The sequence below is a fragment of the Oncorhynchus gorbuscha genome, linkage group LG18 (genome assembly GCF_021184085.1).
Source record: "Oncorhynchus gorbuscha isolate QuinsamMale2020 ecotype Even-year linkage group LG18, OgorEven_v1.0, whole genome shotgun sequence".
NCBI lineage: Eukaryota > Metazoa > Chordata > Actinopteri > Salmoniformes > Salmonidae > Oncorhynchus > Oncorhynchus gorbuscha.
This window is the reverse complement of record NC_060190.1, coordinates 3,743,186-3,757,873: the sequence shown is the minus strand read 5'-3', so window position 1 is coordinate 3,757,873 and position 14,688 is coordinate 3,743,186. Positions and strand designations below refer to the sequence as shown.

Genomic DNA, 14,688 nt, shown 5'->3' with positions numbered 1-14,688 from the left:
AGTTATTATGATGCACCAGTTATTATGATGTACCAGTTATTATGATGTACCAGTTATTATGATGCATCAGTTATTATGATGCACCAGTTATTATGATGTACCAGTTATTATGATGCACCAGTTATTATGATGTACCAGTTATTATGATGTACCAGTTATTATGATGTATCAGTTATTATGATGCACCAGTTATTATGATGTACCAGTTATTATGATGTACCAGTTATTATGATGTATCAGTTATTATGATGTATCAGTTATTATGATGTACCAGTTATTATGATGCACCAGTTATTATGATGCACCAGTTATTATGATATACCTGTTATTATGATGTACCAGTTATTATGATGTACCAGTTATTATGATGTACCAGTTATTATGATGTACCAGTTATTATGATGTATCAGTTATTATGATGTATCAGTTATTATGATGTACCAGTTATTATGATGCACCAGTTATTATGATGTACCAGTTATTATGATGCACCAGTTATTATGATGCACCAGTTATTATGATGCACCAGTTATTATGATGTACCAGTTATTATGATGCACCAGTTATTATGATGTACCAGTTATTATGATGCACCAGTTATTATGATGTACCAGTTATTATGATGCACCAGTTATTATGATGTACCAGTTATTATGTACCAGTTATTATGATGTACCAGTTATTATGATGTACCAGTTATTATGATGTATCAGTTGTTATGAGAAACATCTAAGACAGCGATAAGCTGAGAAGCACAAACATTATGTGCCGTTAAAAGTTATTCTGTCCGTATTTGATTCCCACAACAGTCTAATTGATCCAGAGTTCCACATCATATGCAGGCAGGTGTGGTAGAGGTGATAGTCTTCTCACTGGTAGAGGTCGTCCTCTACCTCATCTCTGAACTGCCCCCCTGCCCCCGACCCTTGACCTCCGGACTGAGAGCCAGAGGGGAACCTGAGGAGAGAGAGAGGTCAGTGTACGAGAAGTGTGTTTGTGTTTGTGTGTTCATACTTGCATATGAAAGTGTGAGCGTACAGTATGTGTGTGTGTGTGTGTGTGTGTGTGTATGTATGTGTGTGTGTGTGTGTGTGTGTGTGTGTGTGTGTGTGTGTGTGTATGTGTGTGTGTGTATATGTGTGTGTGTGTGTGTGTGTGTATGTGTGTGTATGTGTAGATGTGTATGTGTAGATGTGTATGTGATGTGTGTGATGTGTGTGTGTGTGTGTGTGTGTGTGTGTGTGTGTGTGTGTGTGTGTGTGTGTGTGTGTGTGTGTGTGTGTGTCCCGGTCCAGTACATACCTGAAGTTCCCAAAGCCTCTGCTCTGCTGTAGTGTCTGGGCGAACATCTCATACTTCCTGATATCGTTGTCGCTGACGGAGCGCCGGGCGAACCTCATGGCCTCTTCAAAGTGATCCTTCCTGATCTCTGGAACAGGGTCACAGTCCTCATCCTGGACAGAGGAGGAGAGGGGAGAGTGGGGGGCAGAAAGAGAGAGAGAGTGGGGGGCAGAAAGAGAGAGAGAGTGGGGGGAGGGGGAGGAAAGAGAAGAGAGAGTGGGGGGCAGAGGGGGAAGAAAGAGAGAGAGTGGGGGGCAGAAAGAGAAAGAAGAGAGAGTGGGGGGCAGAAAAGGGGAGGGGCAGAAAGAGAGAGAGAGTGGGGGGCAGAAAAAGAGAGAGAGGGGAGGGGCAGAAAAAGAGAGAGAGGGGGAGGGGCAGAAAGAGAGAGAGAGTGGGGGGCAGAAAAGAGAGAGAGTGGGGGGCAGAAAAAGAGAGAGAGGGGGGGGGGCAGAAAAGAGAGAGAGAGAAAGGGGGGGGCAGAAAGAGAGAGAGAGGGAGGGGCAGAAGAGAGAGAGAGAGAGTGGGGGGGCAGCAGAAAAGAGAGAGAGGGGGAGGGGCAGAAAAAGAGCAGAAGAGAGAGTGGGGGGCAGAGAGTGGGGGGCAGAAAGAGAGAGAGAGTGGGGGGCAGAAAGAGAGATGTGAGATGCAGTGTTGGTTGTGTAACAGCTGGGGGATTTGGCTGTCGGTCTATCTGTCCCTCTCTCCGTCTGTCTCTATGTCTACCTGTCTGTCTCTATGTCTACCTGTCTGTCTCTTTGTCTGTGTTGGTGGTGTCCGTCTGTCTGATCATCTCTGTAGTGTCTGTGTGTGCTGCAGTGTTGGTGGTGTAACAGTCAGTCGTGTCTGTCTGTCTGTCTGTCTGTCTGTCTGTCTGTCTGTCTGTCTGTCTGTCTGTCTGTCTGTCTGTCTGTCTGTCTGTCTGTCTGTCTGTCTGTCTGTCTGTCTGTCTGTCTGTCTGTCTGTCTGTCTGTCTGTCTGTCTGTCTGTCTGTCTGTCTGTCTGTCTGTCTGTCTGTCTGTCTGTCTGTCTGTCTGATCATCACTATAGTGTGTGTGTGTGTGAGCTGCAGTGTTGGTGGTGTAACAGCAGACTGTCTGTCTGTCCGTCCGTCCGTCCGTCCGTCCGTCCATCTCACCATGGCGGTGCCTGGGTGGGTCTGTCTCTGGCGCTCTGCTTTGATCTCAGCCTCTATGGCCTCTCTGATGGCCAGCTTACAGGCCCTCTGGCAGATCTCTGTCAGGTCTGCCCCACTGAAACCCTGGGTGATACCAGACAGGTAGGCCAGGTCTACATCCTGGTGTTGGCGTTGTGAGAGGAGAGGGGTGGGGGAGAGAGAGAGGAGAGGGGAGAGAGAGGAGAGGGTGGAGAGAGGAGAGGGTGGAGAGAGAGGAGAGGGTGGAGAGAGAGGAGGGTGGAGAGAGGGGAGAGGGTGGACAGAGGGGAGAGGGTGGAGAGAGGGGAGGGGGGAGAGAGGGGGGGGGAGAGAGAGGAGAGGGGGGAGAGAGGGGAGGGGAGATAGGAGAGGGGAGAAAGAAAGAAAGAAAGAAAGGGAGAGAGAGAGGAAGAAAGTGGAGAGAGAGAGAGGAAGAAAGGGGAGAGAGAGAGGAAGAAAGGGGGAGAGAGAGAGGAAGAAAGGGGAGAGAGAGAGAGGAAGAAAGGGGAGAGAGAGAGAGGAAGAAAGGGGAGAGAGAGAGAGGAAGAAGGGGGAGAGAGAGAGAGGAAGAAAGGGGGGAGAGAGAGGAAGAAAGGGGAGAGAGAGAGGAAGAAAGGGGAGAGAGGGTGGAGAGAGGGGAGAGAGAGGAGAAGGGGAGAGAGGGGATGGGGGAGAGAGAGGAGAGGGGGAGAGAGGGGAGGGGAGAGAGAGAGGAAGAAAGGGGAGAGGGGGGAGACAAAAATAGTTCATTATTATTATCATCATCATTATTATCGTGTGTCTGTGTGTCTGTGTGTCTGTGTGTCTGTGTGTCTGTGTGTCTGTGTGCCTGTGTGTCTGTGTGTCTGTGAGCCTGTGTGCCTGTGTGCCTGTGTGCCTGTGTGCCTGTGTGCCTGTGTGTCTACCCTGTCTTTCTTGTAGTATTAAATAATGTTTGTTGGTTAGGAAGGGTTCTATGGCATGGACCTAGGAAGAAAGGAATGTATGTGGAGATAAGAGAGGACAGGGAGAGCTCCTCCAGGGTTATGGTGTCTGGGGGAGCCTGGAACAATCAGTTGAGGGGTTATAAACTGTGGTTAGACTCATGTGAAAATCCCTGTTGGTGTGTATGTGTGTGTGTAGTTTAGGATGATATAAGAAGGAATGGATTTGTGAAAACTTTAGATCTCTCACAAATAAAATGGGACCTGATCAATTGTGAGCTGGGAATTCTGTGTGTTTTATTTAAGACCAGAACTTCACAACCTCTGGGTATCAGACAGATGAAGATCATTGGAATTTATGAACACCGATTAAATCATTACTTGACAGTGTCGATGCGTCTTTGTGTGTGTCTGTGTCTGTGTCTATATGTGTGTATCTGTGTCTATGTCTGTCTATGTGTCTTTGTGTGTGTCTATGTGTGTCTATATGTGTGTATCTGTGTCTATGTCTGTCTATGTGTCTTTGTGTGTGTCTATGTGTGTCTATATGTGTGTATCTGTGTCTATGTCTGTCTATGTGTCTTTGTGTGTGTCTATGTGTGTCTATATGTGTGTATCTGTGTCTATGTGTGTCTATGTGTGTCTATATGTGTGTATCTGTGTCTATGTGTGTCTATGTGTCTTTGAGTGTGTGTGTCTATGTGAGTGTGTGTCTATGTGTGTGTGTCTATGTGTGTGTGTCTATGTGTGTGTGTGTCTATGTGTGTGTGTGTGTCTATGTGTGTGTGTGTGTGTGTGTGTGTGTGTGTGTGTGTGTGTGTGTGTGTGTGTCTATGTGTGTGTGTGTCTGTGAGTCTCTATGTATGTGTGTGTGTCTATGTGTGTGTATGTCTATGTGTGTGTGTGTGTGTGTGTCTATGTGTGTGCGCGTGTCTATGTGTGTGTGTCTATGTGTGTCTATGTGTGTGTGTGTGTGTGTCTCTATGTGTGTGTGTGTGTGTGTGTGTGTGTGTGTGTGTGTGTGTGTGTGTGTGTGTGTGTGTGTGTGTGTGTGTGTGTGTGTGTGTGTGTGTGTGTGTGTGTGTGTGTGTGTGTGTGTGTGTGTGTATGTGTGTGTCTGTGTGTGTGTGTGTGTGTGTGTGTGTGTGTGTGTGTCTATGTGTGTGTGTGTGTGTGTGTGTCTATGTGTGTGTGTGTCTGTAGTGTCTATGTGTGTGTGTGTCTGTGTGTGTCTATGTGTGTGTCTATGTATGTGTGTGTCTATGTGTGTGTGTGTGTCTGTGTCTATGTGTGTGTGTGTCTATGTGTGTGTGTGTCTATGTGTGTCTATGTGTGTGTGTGTGTGTGTGTCTGTGTGTGTGTGTCTATGTGTGTCTATGTGTGTGTGTGTGTGTGTCTATGTGTGTGTATCTGTGTCTATGTCTGTCTATGTGTCTTTGTGTGTGTCTATGTGTGTGTGTGTATCTGTGTCTATGTCTGTCTATGTGTCTTTGTGTGTGTGTGTGTGTATCTGTGTCTATGTCTGTCTATGTGTCTTTGTGTGTGTCTATGTGTGTCTATATGTGTGTATCTGTGTCTATGTGTGTCTATGTGTCTTTGTGTGTGTGTGTGAGTGTGTGTCTATGTGTGTGTGTCTATGTGTGTGTGTCTATGTGTGTGTGTGTCTATGTGTGTGTGTGTGTCTATGTGTGTGTGTGTGTGTGTGTGTGTGTGTGTGTGTGTGTGTGTGTGTGTGTGTGTGTGTGTGTGTGTGTGTGTGTGTGTGTGTGTGTGTGTGTGTGTGTGTGTGTGTGTGTGTGTGTCTATGTGTGTGTGTGTCTGTGAGTCTCTATGTGTGTGTGTGTCTATGTGTGTGTATGTCTATGTGTGTGTGTGTGTGTGTGTCTATGTGTGTGCGTGTCTATGTGTGTGTGTGTGTGTGTCTATGTGTGTCTATGTGTGTGTGTGTGTGTGTGTGTGTGTGTGTGTGTGTGTGTGTGTGTGTGTGTGTGTGTGTGTGTGTGTGTGTGTGTGTGTGTGTGTGTGTGTGTGTGTGTGTGTGTGTGTGTGTGTGTGTGTGTGTGTGTGTGTGTGTGTGTGTGTGTGTGTCTGTGAGTGTCTATGTGTGTGTGTGTCTGTGAGTGTGTCTATGTATGTGTGTGTCTATGTGTGTGTGTCTATGTGTGTGTGTGTGTGTGTGTGTGTGTGTGTGTGTGTGTGTGTGTGTGTGTGTGTGTGTGTGTGTGTGTGTGTGTGTGTGTGTGTGTGTGTGTGTGTGTGTGTGTGTGTGTCTATGTGTGTGTGTGTGTCTGTGTCTATGTGTGTGTGTGTCTATGTGTGTGTGTGTCTATGTGTGTCTATGTGTGTGTGTGTGTGTGTCTGTGTGTGTGTGTCTATGTGTGTCTATGTGTGTGTGTGTGTGTGTGTGTGTCTATGTGTGTGTCTATGTGTGTGTGTGTGTGTGTGTGTGTGTGTGTGTGTGTGTGTGTGTGTGTGTGTGTGTGTGTGTGTGTGTGTGTGTGTGTGTGTGTGTGTGTGTCTGTGTGTGTGTGTGTGTCTATGTGTGTCTGTGTGTGTCTATGTGTGTGTCTATGTGTGTCTGTGTGTGTCTATGTGTGTCTGTGTGTGTCTATGTGTGTCTGTGTGTGTCTATGTGTGTCTGTGTGTGTCTATGTGTGTGTCTGTGTGTGTCTATGTGTGTGTCTATGTGTGTCTATGTGTGTCTATGTGTGTGTCTATGTGTGTGTCTATGTGTGTGTCTATGTGTGTCTATGTGTCTCTGTCTATGTGTGTGTCTATGTGTGTGTGTACTGACTCTGGCGATGGGGGACTTGCGTAGGTTTGCGTTGAGGATGGCGGTACGGGAGGCTGTGTCTGGTAGAGGGATGTAGATGAGCTGATCCAGCCTCCCTGGACGGAGGATAGCAGAGTCTATTATATCAGGTCTGGAGGGGGGAGGATAGCAGAGTCTATTATATCAGGTCTGGAGGATAGCAGAGTCTATTATATCAGGTCTGGAGGATAGCAGAGTCTATTATATCAGGTCTGGAGGGGGAGGATAGCAGAGTCTATTATATCAGGTCTGGAGGATAGCAGAGTCTATTATATCAGGTCTGGAGGGGGAGGATAGCAGAGTCTATTATATCAGGTCTGGAGGGGGAGGATAGCAGAGTCTATTATATCAGGTCTGGAGGGGAGGATAGCAGAGTCTATTATATCAGGTCTGGAGGGGAGGATAGCAGAGTCTATTATATCAGGTCTGGAGGATAGCAGAGTCTATTATATCAGGTCTGGAGGGGGAGGATAGCAGAGTCTATTATATCAGGTCTGGAGGGGGAGGATAGCAGAGTCTATTATATCAGGTCTGGAGGGGGAGGATAGCAGAGTCTATTATATCAGGTCTGGAGGGGAGGATAGCAGAGTCTATTATATCAGGTCTGGAGGATAGCAGAGTCTATTATATCAGGTCTGGAGGGGGAGGATAGCAGAGTCTATTATATCAGGTCTGGAGGGAGGATAACAGAGTCTATTATATCAGGTCTGGAGGGGAGGATAGCAGAGTCTATTATATCAGGTCTGGAGGGGGAGGATAGCAGAGTCTATTATATCAGGTCTGGAGGGGAGGATAGCAGAGTCTATTATATCAGGTCTGGAGGGGAGGATCAGAGTCTATTATATCAGGTCTGGAGGGGAGGGCAGAGTCTATTATATCAGGTCTGGAGGATAACAGAGTCTATTATATCAGGTCTGGAGGGGGAGGATAGCAGAGTCTATTATATCAGGTCTGGAGGGGAGGATAGCAGAGTCTATTATATCAGGTCTGGAGGGGAGGATAGCAGAGTCTATTATATCAGGTCTGGAGGGGGAGGATAACAGAGTCTATTATATCAGGTCTGGAGGGGGAGGATAGCAGAGTCTATTATATCAGGTCTGGAGGGGAGGATAGCAGAGTCTATTATATCAGGTCTGGAGGGGGAGGATAGCAGAGTCTATTATATCAGGTCTGGAGGGGAGGATAGCAGAGTCTATTATATCAGGTCTGGAGGATAACAGAGTCTATTATATCAGGTCTGGAGGGGGAGGATAGCAGAGTCTATTATATCAGGTCTGGAGGGGAGGATAGCAGAGTCTATTATATCAGGTCTGGAGGGGGAGGATAACAGAGTCTATTATATCAGGTCTGGAGGATAACAGAGTCTATTATATCAGGTCTGGAGGGGGAGGATAGCAGAGTCTATTATATCAGGTCTGGAGGGGGAGGATAGCAGAGTCTATTATATCAGGTCTGGAGGATAACAGAGTCTATTATATCAGGTCTGGAGGGGAGGATAGCAGAGTCTATTATATCAGGTCTGGAGGGGAGGATAACAGAGTCTATTATATCAGGTCTGGAGGGGAGGATAGCAGAGTCTATTATATCAGGTCTGGAGGGGAGGATAGCAGAGTCTATTATATCAGGTCTGGAGGGGAGGATAGCAGAGTCTATTATATCAGGTCTGGAGGGAGGATAACAGAGTCTATTATATCAGGTCTGGAGGGGAGGATAGCAGAGTCTATTATATCAGGTCTGGAGGATAACAGAGTCTATTATATCAGGTCTGGAGGGGGAGGATAGCAGAGTCTATTATATCAGGTCTGGAGGGGGAGGATAACAGTCTATTATATCAGGTCTGGAGGGGGAGGATAGCAGAGTCTATTATATCAGGTCTGGAGGATAGCAGAGTCTATTATATCAGGTCTGGAGGGGAGGATAGCAGAGTCTATTATATCAGGTCTGGAGGATAGCAGAGTCTATTATATCAGGTCTGGAGGATAGCAGAGTCTATTATATCAGGTCTGGAGGGGGAGGATAGCAGAGTCTATTATATCAGGTCTGGGGGGAGGATAACAGAGTCTATTATATCAGGTCTGGAGGCGGAGGATAGCAGAGTCTATTATATCAGGTCTGGAGGGGGAGGATAGCAGAGTCTATTATATCAGGTCTGGAGGGGAGGATAGCAGAGTCTATTATATCAGGTCTGGAGGATAACAGAGTCTATTATATCAGGTCTGGAGGGAGGATAACAGAGTCTATTATATCAGGTCTGGAGGATAACAGAGTCTATTATATCAGGTCTGGAGGGGGAGGATAGCAGAGTCTATTATATCAGGTCTGGAGGGGGGAGGATAGCAGAGTCTATTATATCAGGTCTGGAGGGGGAGGATAGCAGAGTCTATTATATCAGGTCTGGAGGGGGAGGATAGCAGAGTCTATTATATCAGGTCTGGAGGGGAGGATAGCAGAGTCTATTATATCAGGTCTGGAGGGGGAGGATAACAGAGTCTATTATATCAGGTCTGGAGGGGGAGGATAGCAGAGTCTATTATATCAGGTCTGGAGGGGGAGGATAGCAGAGTCTATTATATCAGGTCTGGAGGGGGAGGATAGCAGAGTCTATTATATCAGGTCTGGAGGGGGAGGATAGCAGAGTCTATTATATCAGGTCTGGAGGGAGGATAGCAGAGTCTATTATATCAGGTCTGGAGGATAACAGAGTCTATTATATCAGGTCTGGAGGGGAGGATAACAGAGTCTATTATATCAGGTCTGGAGGGGAGGATAGCAGAGTCTATTATATCAGGTCTGGAGGGGAGGATAGCAGAGTCTATTATATCAGGTCTGGAGGGGGAGGATAACAGAGTCTATTATATCAGGTCTGGAGGGGGAGGATAGCAGAGTCTATTATATCAGGTCTGGAGGACCCCCAGAGTCTATTATATCAGGTCTGGAGGGGGAGGATAACAGAGTCTATTATATCAGGTCTGGAGGGGGAGGATAGCAGAGTCTATTATATCAGGTCTGGAGGGGGAGGATAGCAGAGTCTATTATATCAGGTCTGGAGGGGAGGATAGCAGAGTCTATTATATCAGGTCTGGAGGGGGAGGATAGCAGAGTCTATTATATCAGGTCTGGAGGATAACAGAGTCTATTATATCAGGTCTGGAGGGGGAGGATAACAGAGTCTATTATATCAGGTCTGGAGGGGAGGATAGCAGAGTCTATTATATCAGGTCTGGAGGGGGAGGATAGCAGAGTCTATTATATCAGGTCTGGAGGATAGCAGAGTCTATTATATCAGGTCTGGAGGATAGCAGAGTCTATTATATCAGGTCTGGAGGATAACAGAGTCTATTATATCAGGTCTGGAGGATAACAGAGTCTATTATATCAGGTCTATAGCAGAGTCTATTATATCAGGTCTGGAGGGGGAGGATAGCAGAGTCTATTATATCAGGTCTGGAGGATAGCAGAGTCTATTATATCAGGTCTGGAGGATAGCAGAGTCTATTATATCAGGTCTGGAGGATAGCAGAGTCTATTATATCAGGTCTGGAGGGTCTGGAGGATAGCAGAGTCTATTATATCAGGTCTGGAGGATAGCAGAGTCTATTATATCAGGTCTGGAGGATAGCAGAGTCTATTATATCAGGTCTGGAGGATAGCAGAGTCTATTATATCAGGTCTGGAGGATAGCAGAGTCTATTATATCAGGTCTGGAGGGGGAGGATAGCAGAGTCTATTATATCAGGTCTAGCAGAGTCTATTATATCAGGTCTGGAGGATAGCAGAGTCTATTATATCAGGTCTGGAGGGGAGGATAGCAGAGTCTATTATATCAGGTCTGGAGGATAGCAGAGTCTATTATATCAGGTCTGGAGGATAGCAGAGTCTATTATATCAGGTCTGGAGGGGGAGGATAGCAGAGTCTATTATATCAGGTCTGGAGGGGGAGGATAGGAGGATAGGTCAGAGTCTATTATATCAGGTCTGGAGGGGGAGGATAGCAGAGTCTATTATATCAGGTCTGATAGCAGAGTCTATTATATCAGGTCTGGAGGATAGCAGAGTCTATTATATCAGGTCTGGGGGGAGGATAGCAGAGTCTATTATATCAGGTCTGGAGGATAGCAGAGTCTATTATATCAGGTCTGGAGGGGAGGATAGCAGAGTCTATTATATCAGGTCTGGAGGATAGCAGAGTCTATTATATCAGGTCTGGAGGATAGCAGAGTCTATTATATCAGGTCTGGAGGGGGAGGATAGCAGAGTCTATTATATCAGGTCTGGAGGGGGAGGATAACAGAGTCTATTATATCAGGTCTGGAGGATAGCAGAGTCTATTATATCAGGTCTGGTCTATTATATCAGGTCTGGAGGATAGCAGAGTCTATTATATCAGGTCTGGAGGGGGAGGATAGCAGAGTCTATTATATCAGGTCCAGAGTCTATTATATCAGGTCTGGAGGGGGAGGATAGCAGAGTCTATTATATCAGGTCTGGAGGGGAGGATAGCAGAGTCTATTATATCAGGTCTGGAGGGGGAGGATAGCAGAGTCTATTATATCAGGTCTGGAGGATAACAGAGTCCAGGTCTGGAGGATAGCAGAGTCTATTATATCAGGTCTGGAGGATAGCAGAGTCTATTATATCAGGTCTGGAGGGGGAGGATAGCAGAGTCTATTATATCAGGTCTGGAGGATAACAGAGTCTATTATATCAGGTCTGGAGGATAGCAGAGTCTATTATATCAGGTCTGGAGGATAGCAGAGTCTATTATATCAGGTCTGGAGGGGAGGATAGCAGAGTCTATTATATCAGGTCTGGAGGATAACAGAGTCTATTATATCAGGTCTGGAGGGCAGAGTCTATTATATCAGGTCTGGAGGGGGAGGATACAGAGTCTATTATATCAGGTCTGGAGGGGGAGGATAACAGAGTCTATTATATCAGGTCTGGAGGGGGAGGATAGCAGAGTCTATTATATCAGGTCTGGAGGGGGAGGATAGCAGAGTCTATTATATCAGGTCTGGAGGGGGAGGATAGCAGAGTCTATTATATCAGGTCTGGAGGGGGAGGATAGCAGAGTCTATTATATCAGGTCTGGAGGGGAGGATAGCAGAGTCTATTATATCAGGTCTGGAGGATAACAGAGTCTATTATATCAGGTCTGGAGGGGGAGGATAGCAGAGTCTATTATTAGGTCTATCAGGTCTGGAGGGGGTATCAGGTCTGGAGGGGGAGGATAGCAGAGTCTATTATATCAGGTCTGGAGGGGGAGGATAGCAGAGTCTATTATATCAGGTCTGGAGGGGGAGGATAGCAGAGTCTATTATATCAGGTCTGGAGGGGAGGGCAGAGTCTATTATATCAGGTCTAGCAGAGTCTATTATATCAGGTCTGGAGGGGGAGGATAGCAGAGTCTATTATATCAGGTCTGGAGGGGAGGATAGCAGAGTCTATTATATCAGGTCCAGAGTCTATTATATCAGGTCTGGAGGGGGAGGATAGCAGAGTCTATTATATCAGGTCTGGAGGGGGAGGATAACAGTCTATTATATCAGGTCTGGAGGACCCCTCTACCTGTTGGTAGCTCCTATAATAAAGACCCCCCTCCCCCTCTACCTGTTGGTAGCTCCTGTAATAAAGAACCCCCCCCACCACCACACCCCTCTAACTGTTAGTAGCTCCTATAATAAAGACCCCCCACACCCCTCTACCTGTTAGTAGCTCCTATAATAAAGACCCCACCACACCCCTCTACCTGTTGGTAGCTCCTATAATAAAGACCCCCCACACCCCTCTACCTGTTAGTAGCTCCTATAATAAAGACCCCCCCACACCCCTCTACCTGTTGGTAGCTCCTATAATAAAGACCCCCCACACCCCTCTACCTGTTAGTAGCTCCTATAATAAAGACCCCCCACACCCCTCTACCTGTTGGTAGCTCCTATAATAAAGACCCCCACACCCCTCTACCTGTTAGTAGCTCCTATAATAAAGACCCCCCACACCCCTCTACCTGTTAGTAGCTCCTATAATAAAGACCCCCCACACCCCTCTACCTGTTGGTAGCTCCTATAATAAAGACCCCCCCACACCCCTCTACCTGTTAGTAGCTCCTATAATAAAGACCCCCCACACCCCTCTACCTGTTGGTAGCTCCTATAATAAAGACCCCCCACACCCCTCTACCTGTTAGTAGCTCCTATAATAAAGACCCCCCACACCCCTCTACCTGTTAGTAGCTCCTATAATAAAGACCCCCCACACCCCTCTACCTGTTAGTAGCTCCTATAATAAAGACCCCCCACACCCCTCTACCTGTTGGTAGCTCCTATAATAAAGACCCCCCACACCCCTCTACCTGTTAGTAGCTCCTATAATAAAGACCCCCCACACCCCTCTACCTGTTAGTAGCTCCTATAATAAAGACCCCCTATAATAAAGACCCCCCACACCCCTCTACCTGTTAGTAGCTCCTATAATAAAGACCCCCCACACCCCTCTACCTGTTGGTAGCTCCTATAATAAAGACCCCCACACCCCTCTACCTGTTGGTAGCTCCTATAATAAAGACCCCCCCACACCCCTCTACCTGTTAGTAGCTCCTATAATAAAGACCCCCCACACCCCTCTACCTGTTAGTAGCTCCTATAATAAAGACCCCCCCACACCCCTCTACCTGTTAGTAGCTCCTATAATAAAGACCCCCCACACCCCTCTACCTGTTAGTAGCTCCTATAATAAAGACCCCCCCACACCCCTCTACCTGTTAGTAGCTCCTATAATAAAGACCCCCCACACCCCTCTACCTGTTAGTAGCTCCCCCCCCACACCCCTCTACCTGTTAGTAGCTCCTATAATAAAGACCCCCCACACCCCTCTACCTGTTAGTAGCTCCTATAATAAAGACCCCCCACACCCCTCTACCTGTTAGTAGCTCCTATAATAAAGACCCCCCCACACCCCTCTACCTGTTAGTAGCTCCTATAATAAAGACCCCCCACACCCCTCTACCTGTTAGTAGCTCCTATAATAAAGACCCCCCACACCCCTCTACCTGTTAGTAGCTCCTATAATAAAGACCCCCCCACACCCCTCTACCTGTTAGTAGCTCCTATAATAAAGACCCCCACACCCCTCTACCTGTTGGTAGCTCCTATAATAAAGACCCCCCCACACCCCTCTACCTGTTGGTAGCTCCTATAATAAAGACCCCCCACACCCCTCTACCTGTTGGTAGCTCCTATAATAAAGACCCCCCCCCACACCCCTCTACCTGTTAGTAGCTCCTATAATAAAGACCCCCCCACACCCCTCTACCTGTTGGTAGCTCCTATAATAAAGACCCCCCACACCCCTCTACCTGTTAGTAGCTCCTATAATAAAGACCCCCCACACCCCTCTACCTGTTAGTAGCTCCTATAATAAAGACCCCCCCCACACCCCTCTACCTGTTAGTAGCTCCTATAATAAAGACCCCCCCCACACCCCTCTACCTGTTAGTAGCTCCTATAATAAAGACCCCCCACACCCCTCTACCTGTTAGTAGCTCCTATAATAAAGACCCCCCACACCCCTCTACCTGTTAGTAGCTCCTATAATAAAGACCCCCCCACACCCCTCTACCTGTTAGTAGCTCCTATAATAAAGACCCCCCACACCCCTCTACCTGTTAGTAGCTCCTATAATAAAGACCCCCCACACCCCTCTACCTGTTGGTAGCTCCTATAATAAAGACCCCCCCACACCCCTCTACCTGTTAGTAGCTCCTATAATAAAGACCCCCCACACCCCTCTACCTGTTGGTAGCTCCTATAATAAAGACCCCCCACACCCCTCTACCTGTTGGTAGCTCCTATAATAAAGACCCCCCCCCACACCCCTCTACCTGTTAGTAGCTCCTATAATAAAGACCCCCCCACACCCCTCTACCTGTTAGTAGCTCCTATAATAAAGACCCCCCACACCCCTCTACCTGTTGGTAGCTCCTATAATAAAGACCCCCCACACCCCTCTACCTGTTGGTAGCTCCTATAATAAAGACCCCCCACACCCCTCTACCTGTTAGTAGCTCCTATAATAAAGACCCCCCCCACACCCCTCTACCTGTTGGTAGCTCCTATAATAAAGACCCCCCCCACACCCCTCTACCTGTTAGTAGCTCCTATAATAAAGACCCCCCACACCCCTCTACCTGTTGGTAGCTCCTATAATAAAGACCCCCCCACACCTATAATAAAGACCCCCCACACCCCTCTACCTGTTAGTAGCTCCTATAATAAAGACCCCCCACACCCCTCTACCTGTTAGTAGCTCCTATAATAAAGACCCCCCCCCACACCCCTCTACCTGTTGGTAGCTCCTATAATAAAGACCCCCCACACCCCTCTACCTGTTAGTAGCTCCTATAATAAAGACCCCCCACACCCCTCTACCTGTTAGTAGCTCCTATAATAAAGATCCCCCCA

General features: G+C 47.1%; 1 pseudogene; it reads right to left on the bottom strand.

The window, feature by feature from the left end:
• Positions 1 to 603: 603 nt before the first annotated feature.
• LOC124002813 overlaps positions 604 to 14,688 on the bottom strand; it is a 41,377-nt pseudogene continuing 27,292 nt past the window's right edge.